The sequence below is a fragment of the Pseudonaja textilis genome, chromosome 3 (assembly GCF_049901715.1).
Source record: "Pseudonaja textilis isolate UNSWEBS1 chromosome 3, rPseTex1.2, whole genome shotgun sequence".
Lineage (NCBI taxonomy): Eukaryota > Metazoa > Chordata > Lepidosauria > Squamata > Elapidae > Pseudonaja > Pseudonaja textilis.
Window position 1 is genome coordinate 65,180,702 of NC_141992.1, and position 20,461 is coordinate 65,201,162.

Consider the following 20,461-nt stretch of genomic DNA (forward strand, 5'->3'; position numbering starts at 1 on the left):
ATGACCTTTGTGATCACCTTATAAGCAATTGCATCCTCTTTGCGGATGATGTAAAACTATTCAACACCACCGACAATGCTACTGTCCTTCAAAATGACCTTGATTATGTGTCTGAATAATCAAACAATTGGCAACTCCAAATCTCGACCAACAAATGCTCTGTCCTACACATTGGTAAAAAAAAAAAAATCAGTACACCGAATACAAACTAGACAGATATGACTTCGTTGACAATCCTCACTCTGTCAAAGACCTTGGAGTTCTCATATCAAATGACCTAAGCACCAGAGCTCACTGTAACAGTATTGCCAAAAAGGCATTAAGAGTTGTAAATCTAATCCTACGAAGCTTCTCCTCTGGAAATATTGAATTGCTAACTAGAGCATACAAAACTTTTGCTAGACCAATACTTGAATACAGCTCTTCAGTCTGGAATCTGCACTGTATATTGGATGTTAATACAATTGAGCAAATTCAGAAGTATTTCATTAGAAGAGTACTACACTTCTCTACTTGCAACAGAATACCCTATATCACCAGGCTTGAGATTTGGGGCTTGGACAACCTTGAACTATGCCACCTACAGTTAGACTTAAGCATAGCACACAAAATTATCTGCTACAATGTCCTACCAGTCAATGACTACTTCAGCTTCAACCACAACAATACAAGAGCACACAACAGATACAAACTCAATGTAAACCACTCCAAACTCGATTGCAGAAAGTACGACTTCAGCAACAGAGTGGTCAATGGCTGGAATGCACTACCTGACTCTGTTGTTGCATCATCCAACCCCCACTCCTTTAACCTCAAACTATCCACTATTGACCTCACCCCATTCCTAAGAGGTCTGTAAGGGATGTGCATAAGTGCACAATCGTGCCTACCATCCCCATTTATTTGTACCTATTTCCTGTATTCTTACTCATGATTGTACTTATACCTATTATTTTGTAAGCGATTGACAAATAAATAAATAAATAATACATAAAATAAAATCCATATTCCCACCACTACAGTCTATTGTCTCCAAGTTATCAAGCCAAAACATGGCTTTCACACAAGCTACTCTCCAGTGGGATGCCACAGCTCAGCAGATGACCCAGCTCATCAGCCTCAACTCCCTGCAGTCTGTCCACCCTAAATTATCTGGCCAAACCACAGTTTTTACACAAGCCACTACTCTCCACTGTGATGCCACAATTTAGCAGCTTCAGTGTAAGAAGTCCAGAGTTGCAGTACTGTATATACAGACTAGCTGACTCCTAAATCAGTTTTCATTTGAGTATCAAGGAATAAATCCAGGAATAAACCATTCTCCAAATACACCAGGTTGATTGCCATGCTACTGTATAACCAGAGATTATTTTTATTTTTCCTAAAATTCATGAAACACCCAGGGGATTATTTAGGATTAATAAATTATCAGAAATGCCATTTTGCACTCTCCTAGATTTTCTTTTTAAATCCCTATAATAAATGCAGCTGTTTACTAATAAATAAAGCCTCAGCTGTAACAGAAATAAATTAGATGCACTTAATTGGTTGATTGCAAGCCTCCGCTCTTTATTATAATACTGCTTCTTGTTATTTTGTGATGTCAGGGTAACGTGGCAGATTGACAGTGTGTTTATGAATCACAGTTTACAGATGGCAGGCCCTGTTTTCTTCAGCAGTTATGAGCACAAGTCACAGGAGGACGCAGTACAAGGTTTTTGCCAAAAAAGACCCCCAGAGATTTAGCCGTCTCCATTTCTCTTATGCCAATCTTCTTCCTGACAGGACTATGATTGCACAAAAACCTATGTTCAATAAATTATAGCCACCTGGCACAAATTTAGAAATGCTGAATGCTCAAAGGAGTCCTGGTGTCTCCATGTGATTTCTATTCATGTCCAAAAGGACTTAGCAACAATGCTTGGAACACGTTTTACACCATTAGTCACATACGATTTTATCCACTCCCTTTTGCATCCCCCACCTCTTTCCCCACAGCTCAAACAGAGAGAAGAATTAATTTTGGCTGGTAATTCTGTCTTCCTCCCATCTTCAAAAGGTCTTGAGAGCTCGTAAGAACTTGAACTTTTGACAGCTATAAAATTCATTTGGAAGACTCCTTGATCTCTTTATGGAAAGAAGGCTTCAGACCGGAGCTTTTCCTATTTCATCATTAGCCATGAACAGACCTGAGGGATTACAGTAATACTATTCCACAGACTTGTAAACTTGTGTCATTTGTTATGCACAGAATGGACTAGATTCTAACGAGCTCGTTCATTGGAACACTGGAAAGAGAAAGAATCTTTACAGTTCACTAGAGCATAAACTTCACCCATGCATTTAAAATCACATTAGTGTCTTTATGAGAAGACAATCTCTTCCAAAGGTCTTCAAATCATCTAAAAAAAATCCCCTGTCCTACCTTTGTCCATAAAAATAAATAAGTATAAGTTTACTGCTGGAGAACTGTCCTGTCCATCCTTCTTATAAAATTGGAATAGGTTAAAATTTGACTGAACTGTAATATTAGTATGAAGTAGCATGGTTCATTTCTGTGTTCTCCTGAGTGAAATTCATTTCTGGAGACTTCAAGATGTTTCAATAAGAAAAATTATTGTGGAATGGGTATCTAGAATGGGTATCTAGAAGCAAGTGTAACTATGTACATGACCATGCTCGGTCACTCTCATATATACCACTCGATCTGGTATAAAGACATCCATGTTTGCACCACTCATTTTTTTCATTGAAACTGAATATATATCAGGAATAATAGTGCAAATGCTGGTGCAAAATTGGGAAAACGAAAAAAGGAGCAACTGTCCGAATTTTTTTGAAGTTCCATTGAGAGAGAACATTTGGTGAAGCCTCTGGGATGGCACTGCAGATACTCTGTGGGAAAAACTGACAGGCTGTCCTACCTGAAGAGTTACTTATTTATTATGTTAATTTATATTCTGTTTTCTCATAGAACACTAAGGCACCCATAATTAAGTTGCACCAAAACCACCACAATGCAACAGAACAGCATGACAGCCAATCAAAGCTATAAAATAAATGTAAAAACCCTATGCACTCAACTCTCCAAAAACTTTCTCCATAACCTAGCTGTTCATCTAAATTGCAACCTGTGCCCCAAAGACTCAATGAAAGAGCACTGACTTTGACTGAATTTCAAAAAGACAAAATGGAAGGAGTCATCCTCACTTCAAGAGACAAGCTACCCCTAATCTCTTAGTTAAGGGACAGCTTTTGAAGGGGTGGATACATCATTTCCTCTTTTAAAGCAGGTGGCACCTCTTTTTCCTTTGAGGAATCATTTATAACCATCTGAAACTCACAAAGATGAAACATGCAGATGGCAGAGCTCATCTCACACAAAAATCTTTGAACTAATATTAAATCACCTCACAAAATACCTCTTGTGAAATTTTGCCTGGCCAGCATGCAAAGTGAATGAGAATATATTGTCTTCAAAAATGTTCAAACTAAGGGATTTCTGAAGAAAGAAATGACAGACTGAAGATGACTCTGTGAAAAACAGAGCCAATGGCAAAGAACAAAGACCTGATGAGTAGACCTGTTCTTTGAACCTCTAGACAAAAAAAGAATGGGAGATTGCCCACAAGTGCTCCAGAGAGACAAGGGGATAGGGAGGTAGGGAATAAGGGAATCCTTAATGGATCCTTCCTTCCTTCCTTCCTTCCTTCCTTCCTTCCTTCCTTCCTTCCTTCCTTCCTTCCTTCCTTCCTTCCTTCCTTTCTTCCTTCCTTCCTTCCTTCCTTCTATTCTTCATACTTCACCAATTTCTTATCTAACATTCCATATCCCTGAGTTTCCTTAAAAGATCAAAAAACTTTCCAGGATTTACATTCAAAGGGAGAAACTCAGTAGCAATCCTATAATTAGCAAGAGCAATCTGTAAAACAACTTTGTTGAAATATGCTGGGTAGACTAGAACAGATTTTGTTCATTTGAAGTTCTCTGCATGATTGGACCTCTAAACAAAAGAAGCTACTGAAGCAGTATTGGGTCAATACAAGCATAATTGTATCTCCTCACAGACTTTACACATGGAACAAGGCATTTAGAATGTCTTCCTTTAAAGTCCTTTTTAATGTGGACATTTGTTTCTTTGGCTCCTTTTTTCTATCACATATTTTGTATAGATGTTTTGTATATAGATGTTCTTATGGCCATCTCAAAAAACTTTCTGGTATAATAATATTGATGGATCCAAGAGACCAAGTTTTGTTTAGGGTAGAATGCAAATTAGAATTTGTGCCTCCAAATATTACACCAACTGACTGAAACATATGATGATATACACCTAAATGATGCTTTCATGATTTATGCTTTCATCTTCAGAAAATCTCTATTAACTTGGTGCAATAATTAGCTTACATTATTTTGGTGAGCAGTGTGCATTTTAAGCATGACCGGGGGGAAATATTTCTCCTTGCCATTCATCAATTTCTCTCCTGGGCAGTTTCCCAGCCTCTAGTGACCCTGAAAATAAAGTTGCAGGTGCTTTTAAGGACTACATGCAACCTTTAAAGTAGCTGCAACTTTTTTTCACTTTGGAATCTGTCTTCCTAGAGAAAACATTTGGCAGATGGCCACAAATTCAGATGGAACTTTAAGGGAATATGCCCTGAAACATCAGTCTCAAATATCTCAGTGTGCATTTACCCATTTACTCCATCAATCAATTTTTCAGTATGGCCATAAGGCCGGCAGCCAGTCAGAAATAAAACAGGTAAAAATGAACATGTATACAACTAAAAAGGAAAGAAAATTAATATATTGTTCCAGACCTGAGGACAGCTGGATAATATATATAGTGGGACAGAACTGGGCAACCCAGAAGAAAACATATCCAAAGACTAGTCAGGCAGGAGAAAAAACTATAAAAATCACGTTCCCTGTCAGGACATTTCTTCTGGATAGGATCAATAAATTACCCAGAATTCCCTATAGTGTCCCTCAGTTGTCACAATAAGGCCATTTATATTAGGGGAAAAAAGTTTGCAGTGCTCCATAAAGCACCAAAAGAACAAATAAAATACAGAGAGTTTGATTTTAAAACAGCAAACTACAACCATTTTTTATTAACAACAACAAAAAAAAGATACAGGGCTGTATCCAATTATAGGCACTGAGTGTACACCATTGTTATCATTATCATAATTCCGATTTACTGTTCACAAGGCACAAAGGAAAACGAGCCATTCTGTCAGAAACTTATATTGTCCTATCACAATTTAGGCTTCTTTTGGCATTAACATCAATTAATACCACAACGCCAACCTTAACTTCATTTTTCTGCCTGAGCAGAAAGGATGTGAGTTTTCCTTTGTACTAAGGCCATCTTATAGGATAAATATGTTAAGAATGCAAACAAGGGGTTGATTCATATGCTGATTAATAGTGCAACTTCCATTATGGAACATTTAATAGTCTTCATATAGACAGCCCTATGAGATTACAGCTGCAGCCCGGCAATCTTATCCTTACCTCACAGTTGCCTTGAAACAATAAGCATGATCAGATTTATTTTATAAAACAGCTGTCCATGGCAGGGTCATATTCTATAATGTTAACCATTCTTCCTCAGTTCAAGAATTATCCTCAAAACAGTTTGAAGAATACCAGAAGGTAGACTTAAAACAATGCAGAACGAATCTATGCTGGAAAACATTCCAACATGTGCAGTTTAGTTCCATAAAACAATGTCTCTGTCTTAGTTTATTAATGGTATTACATTCTCTGTCTAAAAAAAGATAAAAGATGACATTTTTGCATGACTTATTTATTTATTTGTATCCCACCTTTATTATTTCTAAAAAAATAACTTAAGCCAGCGAACATATTCCAATACATCTTTCTCCTTTTATTTTCCCTGCAACAACAATCCTGTGAGGTGTGGTGGGCTAAGAGAGAATCACTGGCCTATGTTCACCCTGCTGGCTTTCATGGCTAAGGCAGGACTTGAACTCACATATGATTTGTATATTAATAAATATGAAGTTCCAATGGTTGTAATATAATCTGCACACATAGCAACAGGTCTAATTGTACATCTTGCTAATATTGACCTTTTTTGGTTCATGCTAAAAGGCTTCTGAATGGTTCCATCATACTTATGTGATAGAGTTCAACATGGTTTTATCACCTTGTGCAATAGAATTCGAGAGGTTATAATTGTGGTTTCTTGTACTATCCATTCATTAGTTAGTTTCAGCTACAACTTTGGAAACCTCGGACTTTGCTTTTGGAAAAGACCTAAAGGTATGTATCATTCACATTAGTTGTTTGAATGACTTCAACTGTAGTTTTCATCTTGTTTTATGCACTTCTTGAAAAGCAATTTAATGGAACCTTATTTGTTTTTGCACTGATGTTACTTACATGATATGATGATATTAACAACATTCATAACATCAGCCAGTTATATGATTTATAATAAATAAACTTAATACTTGTGAAGAACTGGAAATCATCCTACATTCATTAGCTAGGCTCAGTTTCCATCTGTGTGAATGAATCAGTATTTCTCAGACCTTTACACTCCTTTGCATAGCAAAGGAAATAAAAAAACATCCACTTTGTTTTAAACTACCCAAAATTCCATGTAATATCCAAACTAATTTTTTTTAGATTGGGGCATGATTTCAAGCTAAAGTTCAGATGTTGGTAGAATGTAAGTTTGAAACTACTAAAAGCAGATACAAAAGCAATACATCAAAAGATGCCTTATGAAGCAGAGATTCCTTCTCAGAGTTGCAAATCACAATTTCTTTCATGTTTGAGAAAGACATCTCTACAAAAAGCCAGAAGCAACAGTCATCCTAATACCATTGCATAAGCAATGCATAAGCGTGCATAAGCATACCAACGTGCCTACCGTTCCTGTCCTATTGTTTCTTTTATATTTTTAAACTTTTTTTCTTATATGTATCCATGTATTCATAACTATGTTTTTACTTATACCTATTATCTTGTAAGCAATTGACAAATTTAAAAAATGACCTCCTTTAATTTAAAGTAATACTAAAGAACACTAGTAACATGCCTTGCACCAATTCATGGACATGTCCTTTCAATTAATTGTACCTATACCTGTTTTAAAAGGATGCAGTGGCTCAGTGGATAAAATGCTGAGCTTGTCAATCAGAAAGGTCGGCAGTTCATGATTTGAATCCCTAGCACTGCATAATGGAATGAGCTCCCATTACTTGTCCCAGTTTCTGAGAATCTAGCAGTTTGAAAGCATGTAAAAATACAAGTAGAAAAATAGGGGCCACTTTGGTGGGAAGGTAACAGCGTGCCATGCGCCTTCGGCATTTAGTCATGCTGGCCACATGACCACAGAGATGTCTTCAGACTCTCTTTGGCTTTGTATGGGAGATGAGCACCGCCCCCTAAAGCCGGAAACGAGTAGCATGTATGTGCGAGGGGAACCTTTACTTTTACCGATATTTGTTTAGATTCATGCAGTGGAAGGATGAAGCAGAAGAAGCCATGAACTAATTCCCTTCAGCTCCATGGATCATATTTAACCCTGACACAGCCAAAGTACTCAGAAGTGAAAACACGCCTCCCCAGAATTACCATTTCCTCCCTACTTCTAAATGGGTGGAATGTCAGCATGAAGCATGAAAAGGATTCCTTCTAAAAGGATACCTTAAATGCTGGAAAGGAGTAAAATTAGCACTGAAAACATTTCTCGTGGCTACAGAATCTGCATGGATCTTCTAACTTCATTTATTAGGGACCTTAGCAACTATAAAAACTAATGCACGCAAGTTTAGCTCCGCTAAAAATAATCTCCTTTTGGCACAATGAGCATTTTCCATTTTCAAATACTTTGGGTATTCTTCCTGTTCAAACCACAAGTTAAGAATTAAAACAGCAGAGATGAATGCTTCCTAGAAACACCCCCCTAACCATGTGCTGTCATTCAATGAAACATTCTTTTTAAAAAAAAAAAAATGCATCCAACTCTCTTTATGCTGCAAGCAAAGCTGGAAATTCCCTTTAAAAAGTCCCTCTCTTTCCCTCTCTATTTTTACATACCGTATTTCCCCATGTATAAGCCACCCCTTTTTTCCAAAATTTTCAAGCCCAAAAAGTAGGGGGGTGGCATATACAAAGCAGGTACACTTTTTATACATGAAAAATGCATAAAATAATAAAGTAGGAATAAACTGGTTTTCCAGCAGTATGCTATACTTTTTTGTAAAAATTGTAAGTGATGATCGGCCTGAATCGGCCTGAATGCTTCGTTCCTACCGTACTCTCGTTCCGATGCGTAGATTGCAAGCGTCGCCCGCACCGCTTTCAACGTCATGACCGAAGTTGTAGATCTAGACGTCGCGGACGACTTTCATCTGAAGCTTTTTTGCCTGTCGCCACCCGTACGGACGCCGCCCGGGCTTGGCGGTGACCGTCCAGTCGACCTGCCGGCGATCGCGGGGCAGACGGTGTTGCAGCACCATCGTTTTTTTTTGTGCGACTTGCAAGATTGTACACAGTATTCATTACTGTGTTATTTTGAAATTCTAAAATGGCTGAAAAATGAAGAGACAAGCCTACACTGCAAGCTTTAAGTTAAAAGCCATTAAGTTTGCCAAAGAATTTGGTAATCATGCAGCTGAGCGGGAATTTGGACCTCCACCAGATCGGAGGGCAATCATCAGATGGAGAAATCAGGAAGAGAAACTTCAAAAAATGCCAAGGATGCAAAAGGCATGTCGTGGAAAGTCTGCCAAGTGGCCACATTTGGAGAAGGAATTGAAGACATGGATAGTTGAGCAACGTCAACATGGTGTAGTTATTACAACCAGGATGATTTTGCAAGAAGCCAAAAGAATAGCAAGAGAAAAAGAAGTTGAAAACTTTACTGGTTCAGCAAATTGGTGTTATCGCTTCATGAAGAGAGAGAAGCTGTCAATGAGGACTCGCACCAGACTTGCTCAAAGAATGCCTGAAGATTATGAAGCAAAAATAGTGGAGTTTCATAAGTTCATCATCAACCTTAGAAAGCACTGGAATTACGATGTTTCTCAAATTTATAATATGGATGAAACTCCAGTCACATTTGACTGTCCAAGCAACAGAACAGTCGATCTGAAAGGTGCCAAGACAGTTTCCATAAAGACAACTGGAAATGAGAAGAACAGATACACTGTCGTCTTGGGTTGTGCTGCTGATGGAACCAAGCTAAATCCAATGTTGATTTTTAAGAGGAAGACTTTCCCTAAAGAAAAAATTCACAACGGAATACTTCTTCACATGCATGAGAAAGGCTGGATGGATACTGATGGTATGCAAATTTGGTTCAAGAAGATATTTGGATGCCGACCAGGAGCTCTGCTTAAGAAACCGGCTTTGCTTGTCTTCGATTCCTTCAGGGGACACTTGACTGAGGATGTTAAGAAGATTGCCGAGACTATGAAAACCCAACTTGCGGTTATTCCAGGTGGCCTGACTTGTCAGCTTCAGCCCCTTGATGTTTCCATTAATAAAGCTTTTAAGGTGGCACTACGAGAAGAATGGAACCACTACATGACGACGACAGCAGGAGACAATCTTACCAAAACTGGTCGACTGAAGAAACCATCAATTGGAGAAGTTTCGAAGTGGGTAAAGAAGGCTTGGGACAGTGTGAAGATCGAGATCATTGTCAAAGCCTTTAAAAATGTGGAATATCTAATTCTCTTGATGGTTCAGAAGATCATTTGATATATGAAGATGACGATGAAGATGACACAGAGGAAGAAGAAATGTTAGCTAAATTAGATGCCAATAATATTGAAGAAGACGTGGAATGTGATGGAGCAGATAGTGATGATGAGTGTATGAGTGATTATTATGAATCTTGAATTTTGTTTCTTTGTAAATTTTCTTTCTTCATAACTTGTTTCTCTAATAAAATATTTTTTTCAAAACTTCACAGTCCAAAAATTGGGGGGGTGGCTTATACAAAGGGGGTGCTTATACATGGGGAAATACGGTAAGAAGGTGATGGGAACCTCATTACTTTTTATGGGTTTTGCACAAAAATGCTAGTTTCCTATTAATATTGCCCACTGAGATAATGCCATTGGTGGAGGTGTCACGTAAAGAGATTGGCTTTTATTAGCTTCTGATAGCAGGAATCTCTGCTTTATATGCTGTTTTATGTAAAAGTTGCTAAATTGATCGATTCCTAACAGATTGCTGTACTGGTGCAGTGCTTAGAATGCAGTATTTATTTATTTATTTTTATTTGATTTGATTTGTCAATCACTTACAAGATAATAGGTATAAGTATAAACATGCGTAAGAATACAAGAAATAGGTACAAATAAATGGGGACAATAGGGAGGCACAATTGTGCATTTATGCATGCCCTTTACAGACCTCTTAGGAATGGGGTGAGGTCAGTAGTGAATAGTTTCAGGTTAAAGGAGTTTGGGTTAGAGGGTGTAACAACAGAGTCAGGTAGTGCATTCCAAGCATTGACCACTTCGTTGCTGAAGTTGTACTTTCTGCAATCAAGTTTGGAGCAGTTTACATTGAGATTGTATCTGTTGTGTGCTCTTGCATTGTTGTGCTTGAAGTTGAAGTAGTCATTGACTGGCAGGACATTGTAGCAGATAATTTTGTGTGCTACGCTTAAGTCTAATTGTAGGCGGCGTAGTTCAAGGTTATCCACACCAAAAATTAGTGATATAGGGTATTCTGTTGCAAGCAGAGGAGTGTAGTACTCTTCTAGTTAAATACTTCTGGACTCATTCATTCATTGCCCTCAGAAGTTGTGGGAGCACCATCATTTGAGACTTTCAAGAAGAGATTGGACTGCCATCTGTCAGAAATGGTGTAGGGTTTCCCACTTGGGTGGGGGGTTGGACTAGATGACCTACAAGGTCCCTTCCAACTCTGATTATCTGTTATCTGTATTAATGTTTGATATACAGTGCAGATTCCAGACTGAAGTGTTGTTTTCGAGTATTGGTCTAGCAAAAGTTTTGTATGCTCTAGTTAGCAATTCAATATTTCCAGAGGAGAAGCTTCATAAGATTAGATTTACAACTCTTAATGCCTTTTTGGCAATACTGTTACAGTGAGCTCTGGTGCTTAGGTCATTTTATATGAATACTCCAAGGTCCTTGACAGAGTGAGGATTGTCAATGAGGTTATATCTGCCTAGTTTGTATTTGGTGTACTGATTTTTTTTTACCAATGTGTAGGACAGAGCGTTTGTTGGTCGATATTTGGAGTTGCCAATTGTTTGACCATTCAGACACATTGTCGCTTTGAAGGACAGTAGCATTGTCGGTGGTGTTGAATAGTTTTACGTCATCCGTGAAGAGGATGCAATTACTTATAAGGTAATCGCAAAGATCATTTATATAGAGTACGTATTGCAGGCTAATTCTTCCCATAGCCAGGAGTTTGATCCTGTCTGGCTCAAAGATGATTCAGCCTTCTATCCTCCTGAGGTTGGTAAAATAAGAACCAAGATTATTGGGGGTAATGTGTTGACAATGTAAACTGCTTAGAGGGCAAAATGAAGCGGTATATAAGTCTAAGTGCTCTTGCTACTTAATTTTAAAGCATGTGACTGCTGAACACCCAGATACAGCCAATTACATAGATGACCCTACACAAAAGGTGGCAGGTTTGACCTTCCTCACCAGCATTGGTCAATTCTGAATAGGATCCGTACCCAACATGGCATTTGCCAGAACTCACTGTTTAAGTGGGGTCTTGTCTCTATCCCTTATTGTGCCTGTGGTGCTCCTTGACAAAATATCTATCACATTGTGTCCGAATGTCCATCAAGAGCTTACACTGGCCCAATGTCTGATTTTTTCAACATAGACCGCCTGTCCTTGAATGGCTGGGTGGAGTGGACATTAACATTTGAACCACTAAAAGTCCATGTATTTGCCATATGCTAAATAAATAAATATAATAATACAAAGATGTAGAACTATTACATTTTCCAATGCAAAACAGTTAGTTTTCTTGCATCACATATTTTTTAGTTAGTTAGTTTACTTTATTGTCATTGCACCTCATACAATGAAATCAAACACCATCTTCAGTGCACATCATGACCATGATCATGAAAATAAACACGAACACACATCCTTCACCCTTCACACATTAACCGGAAACCCCCGACACCACACCAACACTGCACTATACAGCAGAATTCAAAAGAGCTACTGACCTGAAGCTGTTTTTCTGCCTATTTTCTGCCTTGTTTTTATTATTCTGTACTGTCTGCCAGATGATAATAGTTCAAAAAAAGGGTTCCCAGGATGAGATGGACCTTTGAGAATGTTTTGAACTTTCTTAAGGCAGCGGGAGCTATAAAGCTCTTCCAAAGAGGGGAGAGGGCAACCAATGATCTTCTAGGCAATGACATTAACCCTCTGGAGTGCTTTCCTATCTGCCACTGTGCAATTGGCAAACCATACAGAGGTGCAGTATGTTAAAATGCTCTCTATGGTGCAGCGGTAGAAGGTCACCAGCAGTTTCTCATTCAGTTGTTGTTTTCTGAGAAGTCTCAGATAGTATAATCTCTGCTGGGCCCTTTTGACCAGTGCTGCAATGTGAGCACCCCAAGTCAGGTCCTCTTTTAGGGTAACACCCAGAAACTTAAAACTGGCCACTTGCTCCACTCGCTCTCCATTGATAAGCAAGGGCTGGATGTCTGATCTGTTCCTTCTATAATCCACTATAAGCTCCTTGGTCTTATTGGTGTTGAGGATCAAGTTATTGTCTCCACACCACAAAAGCAACTGGTCTACCTTATCTCAGTGGGGCAGACTCATCCTTTTTCTGCAAATCATCTCTTTTTACAATGACAAAACTGGAATGATTTTACCCAATTATCGATATTTTAATCTTTTGCCCTTTCTATATAAAATGGGCTTTAGTAAGTGGTCATGAAAATTCTCTTGGCAGAAAGACAAGGTTTCTGTACTCGTATCCTTCAGCAATTATTTCATCTTATTAAAGCATGAATGGGTTTTGTTGTATCATCAAGTACATAGCCTGATTTTCCACTCAATTTGCTTTTAAAAAAATAACAACCATTTCTTAGATGGGACATGCATGGACATGGAACTTCCTCAGAGTCTTGATAGATTGCAATGGCATACCAGATGAAGGAAGGAGTAAGTACATACATGAATACATAAAATGACCGATTGAAATTAACTTCAGTTGCTTCTTCTCCTTTTAAAAATCATTGCAAAACAGCACAATGAATTTATGCAGCTTCATATGCAAAGAAGGAACTACTATTGTGACTGATGAGCAATGGGAACAGAGACCTCATTTACAATATTGCAAGGATATAAAACTTTTATTTTGCATATTTATATACCCCCATCTCTATTTCTCTTCCATTCCCCTTGGTTAGAAATTGATCTCCTACGTCAATTAATATTTTAGTGTGGCTGCGGAATATTATGTGGCATTTTGTTTTGGAACACTATTGCAGACGAGGCAACTTTAGTAAGCCAATGATTTAATTAATAAGTTTAGCATATCTATTAGGTGTTTAATGTTGCAATTTGTTTAGTTCTGTTAGAGTCTTTAAAAGATTTTTGTATGCTTGTTTGTATCCCACTTTTATTTTATTTTTTAAAAATAACTCAAAGTGGCAAACATATCCAACACACCTTCCTCCTCCTATTTTCCCCACAACAATGACTCTAAGAGGTGAGTTGAATGAAGAGATAGTGACTGGTCCAAGGTCATCAGTGAGCTTTCATGGCTAAGGCAGGACTTGAACTCACAATCTTTTGCTTTTGAGCCTGGTGCCTTAACCACTATGCCAAAAGATTTAAGAGGCTTTTGGAAGAAGTCTTTTTCTTTTTTCCTCCTTTGATTATTTGGTTGGTGGTTGAATGTTGTTGTTCGTCATTAAAGAACAACATTCCAAGTATTCCATGGTTCTTTTCTGCTGGCTTTTTTTAGTAGCATTCTTGATGCATTCTGAGATTGGTTGTACCACCTGGTTAGTGGTGATATTACCTGGTTGGGTAATGAAACATCTGCAAGAAAACCACCAAACTCAGAAAGCAGTTCAGAAGCCACAGTTCACCTCTGAACTATAGATATCTCTTCTATTGTAGCTCTGCTTGGTGTTCTGCTTGTCTATTTATTTTTCATCAACTTCTAAAAAAAAGAATGGAGATTATATTATACATATTTAAAAAAGACTTTTGATGCAGTTGTGTCAAAATATTCAGCTTTGGGCCTTATGAGGGTCAGAGAGAAAAGGCAAGTGAAACGAAGGTAACATATGCATGTGTTTGGAGGTTTGCAGCCCTTAGATTTGGTTATTGTTGGGGCTTCCAGCTTTCCTTTGCTTCAGTGGAACAAGATTGATCAGTGTGTGGACATATGCAGGGGTGGGATTCTACCAGTTCGCACCTATTCGCTAGAACCAGTTGTTAACATTTTAAGCAGTTCAAAGAACTGGTTGTAAAAAGAAATTACTGGCCTAATCCTGTAAGGAAGGCAGGAAGGAAACATTCTGGTGTTGCTTACAGAAACTGCCTCTCCGTTAACCCTTATTACATTCTTGGCAGGACTAGACTTCCTGTCTCAGGAACTTCTCTGGAGTTCCCCCGTCCCTTTGCTGGTACTTTGCTTGTGTGGAGTGACCATTCAAAGTTACAATGGCACTGAAAAAAATGACTTATGACCATTTTTCACACTTATGACTGTTGCAGCATCCCCACAGTCATGAGAGGCCAGGCGAGGAGATACTTGCCTCAATGTGAGTGATATTGAGTTGGCCACACCCAGCCAATAACATGACCACCAAGCCATGTTCACCCAGTCACATGACCACTAAGCCATGCCCATCACCTAAGCCATGCCTACAGAACCAGTTGTTAAAAAATTTGAATCCCACCCCTGGACATATATCTTAAACTTATTTATTAATTACAAAGTGCCACAGTTATTGTGGGAGCAATATTTTGCAGAGCCACCATAATATGACAAAAAGTCATGGCTGCTGGATTATGTCTTAGTATAAGCTTTCCTTCCTGTTTCCTGGAGTAAATCTACTTAAAATGTACTAAAAGATAAGAAGAGGAGAGGAAATAACCTTTATTGACATTTTTTACTATGAGCACACTACTTTATATATAATAAAAGGGAAAGAGCTTGTCGATTGGAACGATCGGCAGTTTGGTGGTTTGAATCCCTAGCACCAGGGTTGGGTTTCTACCGGTTCTGTCCACCTCTGTAGAACTGGTAGCTCTGAAGAGCAGCAGACATAGAACCAGTTCTATGTTTGCTGATGTTTTTGCTCACCTGCCCACCCATGCTCTTATCTGATCTTTATTTCCTGCCAAATGAGGCACAGCTGCAGTTAAAAAAAAAAACAAGAAAAGAGGGCTGTTTCAAAGGCTGCTTCTCAACAGGCAGCATGCTAATGATGTGCTAATGACAATTTATGACAATTTACAGGCGCATGGCTCACAGTGGGCAGGGAAGCTCATAAATCCCGAACCAGTACTTAACCCTTTCGTATCCCACCCCTGCACCACATAAAGGAGTGAGCTCCCATTATTTGTTCCAGCTTCTGCCAACCTAGCAGTTCAAAAGCATGTAAAAATGCAAGTAGAAAAATAGGGGCCACTTTGGTGGGAAGGTAACAGCGTTCCATGCACCTTCAGCATTTAGTCATGCCAACCACATGACCACGGAGATGTCTTTGGACAATGCTGGCTCTTTGCTTTGTAATGGAGATAAGCACCACCCCTTAGAGCCGGAAATGACTAGCACGTTTGTGCGAGGGGAACCTTTACCTTTACCTTATATATAATAAAGATAGAAGGTAAATGTGCAAGATTACATGTACTGATATTATTAATTACAGAGAATCCTTGACTTAACCATGATTGTGCCCAAAATTACAATCATAATTTTTGGTGGTTGTTGAGGAAGTCACCATGTCTGATTTTACAACCTTCTTTGTGGCAAGTTACGAGAAGATAGTGGTCATTAAATGAATCTATTTTATCCAATAGGTATTCTTTTTGCTGGACACCAGAAATAAAATGCTGAAAATTGTGGTCTGTGGTATACTGCAAAGAACTGTAAACGTGAGCCACTTGCCAAAATGCAATCTCATGAACTAGTGTGCATGGCCATCAAAACTCTGGAACTGGTTGGTGATTACCTTTTCAGGGGTCTGTCTTAACTTTGAACAGTTGCTAAGTGATCGTCCTTAAGCTAGGATTACCTATTTAAGACATTTCCCAGATATTTGGTTTTTTTGGTACTGTTGCATTAAAACTTGGGAAGTTTCGTAGGGCACAGTTAAAAGTTACAATAACGTAAGCATTCACAGGCTAGAATTTGCTTTGTTTAATATGTTTCCTTTAACACAAGAATTTTCCTATTATTTTCCACTTGAAATAAAACAAATAAATACTTATAAATGTTACAGTTTCCACGTTCTTTACATAGGTTTGTAATTTAGGACTTTTTCATCCTAGTAATCCTTTTCACTTTTCCCAGGTGAACATTCAAAGTTAGGCAGATGGAGTAAAGAAACAGTCATCCACTGCAGGAGAAACAGAATAAGACAGGATTAATATGTGGGCACTTGCAATAATCATGTAGGGAATAGTGTGTGTCTGTGTGCATATGTTACATGTTTGCATTCATGCACATGTGTGTCTACATTTATACATTTACTTAACAGTTGTAGTGCAACCTACCCTATTAACTGAAAAAAATATGTATCTTTGTTTTTCCTTTTTTGTTTTGTCTTTTAAAACTTTCACTAATAATAGTTGTATTTTCACTTAATTCTTTGCCCTGTTGTAATGTTTACTCATGTGACTGTGTGTGTGTTCTTTTCCTTCCTTTTGGCTTTGGGGCTGATTGTTTAGTTTTATTTTTATAAAAAATAGAACTAGAAAAAGGAAAAAAAACCCGTGCACCCCTCTTATACTAACAGGGAAATAAAATCAATCACACAAAATGTCGTTTCTAAAAAAATCACAAATAAAGGGTTGACCTTAAAACAGTGAAAATCTCTTCTAGTTGAACCCCGAAAGACTATTTTCATTTAATGTCCAAGTATTTAATGCTGAAGAGGATACAGAACATAAAATCAACTTTCTCTCAAACATCTGGCCTATCTTCTTTGCTTACTTCAGGTTGAGGATATGGTATTCCAACCCCGCCCGCTATACTGCTCTTGTTTTGCCAAGTTCATTTTTTTCATTTCACTGTAAATTCTTGTCTCTCCAACCTACTCTTAATGATACATGGTTGTGATTTGCGCCTGAAAATTAATTTTCTTCCCACTCCTGATTTCAATGCAATAGAGAAAAATTGGTAAACAATGTCAATTAAATAAAATTGAATTTGGGAAGGGTCCAGCAAGGAATCCATATTCTTTCCAATGAACAAACAAATTACTCCCCTCTCAACAATTTATTGGTCATGTTAACAATTAAAGACGAATAAAAATCTTTTCCCTTTCCTCGCTTAAAATCGCTTTGCACAGAATGCCACTTCAATCGCTAACCTAAAAACAGGAATTTCATCGCATCATGTTGATATAAAGTGTCCCTTGGACTGTGTGCTTGCCATCTGTCAGTTAAAAGTATCCTTTAGGCTTTCTGTGTCATCATGAATGCATGTAGGCATCAGTCCTGTTGGAAGAGCCATAGATAAAACTAACTGAACATTATCACTGAGGACAAGCTCTATTTAAAAAAAATGTTGAAATGAGATTTAGGGCATCAAAGCCACACCCAGGATTTATTTATTCCATCATTTTTATATGGTCACCCATATAACACTCCATCTGTGTATAGTTAGCCTGATGCTTCAAATTTGTTATTTTAATTCAAGTCAGCTATTGTGTGAAAATGATCTTAAGCTTTGAAATAGCCAGGAACCATCTAATAGTATCTAAAGAATAAAAGGTGGAATAATCCAGAGGGATATTGACTTGATTTTAAGCCAGTTTAAGAAAATTCTGCCTGAATTAAGAGATTTTGGCTCCATTTTGAAAAGACAGCAGGTTCCTTGCCCTCCCATTGGACACTTTCTCTGCTCTGCCTGCCCATTTTTCTTTATCAGGAAATCAGTGGCCAATTTGCTTTCTTCCTAAGGGTGGCTTTTACTGGATATATAAATTATAGATATAGATAAATATAAAAAGTACAGAGAAGAGCAACTAGTATGATTAGGGGACTGGAGGCTAAAACATACAACAAACGGTTGCAGGAACTGGGCTTGGCTAGTCTAGTAAAGAGAAGGACCAGGGAGACATGATAGCAGTCTTCAATATTTGAGGGGCTGCCACAGGGAGGAAGGGGTCAAGCTGTTTTCTAAAGCGCCTGTAGGCCAGACAAGGAATAATGAATGGAAACTGAACAAGGAGAGATTTAACCTGGAAATAAGGAGAAAATTTCTGATAGTGAGAACAATAAACCAATGGAACAGCTTGCCCTCAGAAGTTGTGGGAGCGCCATCACTTGAGACTTTCAAGAAGAGATTGGACTGCCATTTGTCAGAAATGGTGTAGGGTCTCCCTCTTGGGCAGCGGGGGGGTTGGACTAGATGATCTACAAAGTCCCTTCCAACTTTGATTATCTGTTATCTGTTAAATTAGCTCAAATCCATTTTATTTTACAAGTATTTAGCCTCTTGTTGTTGTTTTTAATTGATCCAGAGTAAAATTTACTAGGATTGGAAAAGTGCAGGGACTGGAAAGACTTACCCAAAAAGAGTATCTAGAATAGACTTATCATAAAAGAGTATCAGGGAAGGGTACCTCTGGGCTATGGGAGGAGAATATTCTATAGGTTGAACTACCAACAAATTCAATTTTCCTATCATCTTAGGAATAGGCCACTAAAAGCATATATTCTGCAACAGAATGCATCAGATGGGCTGATTAGAGAAGATGGTCTCCTGCTTAATGAGAACTTGAGCTATTAAGGACTATATAAGCAATGATCAATTCTTTGAACTGCACCCAGAAATTTACTGATATCTAATCCAGCTTCAGTGCATCTTCCTTCAGGAATGATGATGTTAAGGACATCAGTTAGGTAACAAAGTTTTCCTGGACATAGTGTCCACATGTAACTATGTAGCTAGAGTCATGACTCTAGTTGAAATTCTAGACTGTATATCTACTCTTTTTGGATAGGGAATATATATGATTGCATTCAGTGTCTTGGAACTGTCCTGAATGTGGATAGGTTATGGATAAACAGCTATTCCACCTTGCTGAAATCTAATTCAAACCCATCCCATACGGTTCCTTATACAGGCCTCAGTCACTCAGTTGTGACTTCCATTGAATTTCCTCTTAGTTGGAGTGTAGATGTATAGCTGGAAATCATCACCAGCTTAATGCTACCTCATCCAGCAAATTAATATAATTTTAAAAAGATAAGAGAGAGGTATGAGCACTGTGATGTTGATCCGCCACCCTGGATATGTCTTCCATAGGAAGTAGTTGAACCATTGATACACATGACCCTCCCACTCCAATTCTCCCAGATTGTCCAAAAGTTTACCATGGTGAATGGTGTCAGTACAGCTTCCAATTCTTGATCAACTACATTCCTTCAAGTTATTCCTAAGAACAGCCACTAAAATTTCATTCATTCACAAGTATCCAATTGCTAAAGTGTATTGACCAAGGCTTTATTGCAACGCTGGGAATCTTTTTCATTCCCAGCCAGTAATGAATCTCAAACAGTCCCTCGAGATAAGCACCCACCTTTCTTTTCTGTGAAGTGCTGCCAATAACAGAAGTGTCAAATGAACTAGAAAAAAACTCAATCGAAGTACAAAGAGCTTCAAGAATGAATCTGAACTGAACGAACCACTTTGCTTCCTGCAAAGGTTTCATCATCTTTGCCTGTCCTTTATACCTTATGGGAGGAGCAATCACCTCCCAGCCTTATTCCTGAGTCACCCCTTTTATTTCAGCTGCTCTCGCCTTCTAGCAGCTATGTGCACATGCACACTGGAAACAGGCTCACCTGGATCCTCTGCCTCGCTACTGCCAGACTCTGAAGGCTCCAGAGGCAGTACCTCACTCCCAGATGGTTCTGGCCTCATCTCTGCATCAGATGCAGGACCCTCATCCGAGTCTTCTCCAGACTTCTGGACTGATCCTCTTTCTCCCTCACTGTCCAATTCCGCTGCTGTCTGCACCGGCTGTCGGCAAACCACAACATAAAGATCTAAATCAGGGCTGTCAAGTTCTTGGCCCATGGGCCAGATGTGTCACATGTTGGCCATGCCCAGTTTAGTGAAGGGGAAAAAGTCCTGATACATCACAGGCCACCCCTGATCTAGACAGATAGCAAGTGCCTTCGGTCCACTGATTTTGCTGTTTACCCAGCCGAATTCATGTGTGTAAGGTTTTAACAGTGATTTTTTT

General features: G+C 38.5%; 1 long non-coding RNA gene across 1 annotated transcript in view; it reads right to left on the reverse strand.

Moving 5' to 3' along the window:
• LOC148126147 (uncharacterized) overlaps window positions 1–20,171 on the reverse strand; it is a 46,534-nt gene extending 26,363 nt beyond the window's left edge. The window contains exon 1 of the long non-coding RNA XR_015742568.1: window positions 20,058–20,171. This is a non-coding gene — a long non-coding RNA (uncharacterized LOC148126147). The remainder of the gene's footprint in view (window positions 1–20,057) is intronic.
• Window positions 20,172–20,461: the final 290 nt, after the last annotated feature.